Source organism: Eimeria mitis, genomic scaffold, assembly GCF_000499745.2.
Source record: "Eimeria mitis Houghton genomic scaffold, Emh_scaff1685, whole genome shotgun sequence".
Classification (NCBI taxonomy): domain Eukaryota; phylum Apicomplexa; class Conoidasida; order Eucoccidiorida; family Eimeriidae; genus Eimeria; species Eimeria mitis.
The window spans coordinates 4,238-5,331 of NW_013570002.1; positions in this window are offsets into that span (position 1 = coordinate 4,238).

The window sequence follows — 1,094 nt, forward strand, 5'->3', positions numbered from 1 at the left end:
CCATGGGGCCCCATGGGGCCCCAGGGGGCCCCCCCTCTCTCCTCGGGCAGAAACACCAAACACGCCAGCTAACATATACTGCAGTATATACACCCTACAACTCCCACCCACATTCATACCCTTACCGCCCCCAGCAGGGGGCCCCCTGCAGGGGCCCCATGTAAGAGGCCCCATGCAGGGGCCCCCTGTAAGGGGCCCCCGTATAGGGGCCCTCTGTAGGAGGCCCCCATTGATGGCCCCCATCGGGGGCCCCCATTGGGGGCCCCCATTGGGGGCCGCCGAAGGACCCCCCTTGGTGCCCCCCACAGGGGCCCCCGTAGGGCCCCCCATATGGCCCCATTTAGGGGCCCCCTAGGGCCCCTCTGCGGGGATCTTCCCCTGGGCCCTCGCTTGGGGCCCCCTTTAGGGCCCCCGTGGGGCCCCCCGGTGCGGAGCCCCTTTGGGGCCCCCGTGGGGCCCCCCACTGCGGAACCCCTTTGGGGCCCCCTGGGGGCCCCTGGGGGCCCCCGTTGGGGGCCCCCTGGGGGCCCCTGGGGGCCCCCGTTGGGGGCCCCCTTGGGGCCCCATGCTGGGGCCCCTAGGGGTTGTTAAAGGGCCCCCAAGAGTCTCCGATAATCTCCGACGTCTGTAAACCCTTCATAAACCCTAAACCTTAAAAACCCTAAACCCTAAACCCTAAACCCTAAACCCTAAACCCTCCAAACCCTGACAATACCCGTTTTATGCTCGCCTCAACCCTTTTAAAAAGTTCCTGCATAAACCCTCTAAACCCTAAACCCTTAAGGGGCCCCCAAGCCATACGAAAAACCATGAGAGCGCCTGCAGCCAACAGGGGCCCCCCGTGGGGCCCCCTGGGGGCCCCCAAGAGGTGTGGAGGAGTGAAGGGTCTGCGGGGCCTCGAGGCGGCTGCGGGGCCCCCCCATACTCACAAACGCTGACAGCTGGACGACTCCAACAGCAGCTGCTGCAGCACTGATGGTTTGCTGCTGCAGTGCTGCTGCAGTGCTGCTGCAGTGCTGCTGGTTTGCTGCTGCAGTGCTGCTGCAGTGCTGCTGCAGTGCTGCTGCAGTGCTGCTGCAGTGCTGCTGCAGTGC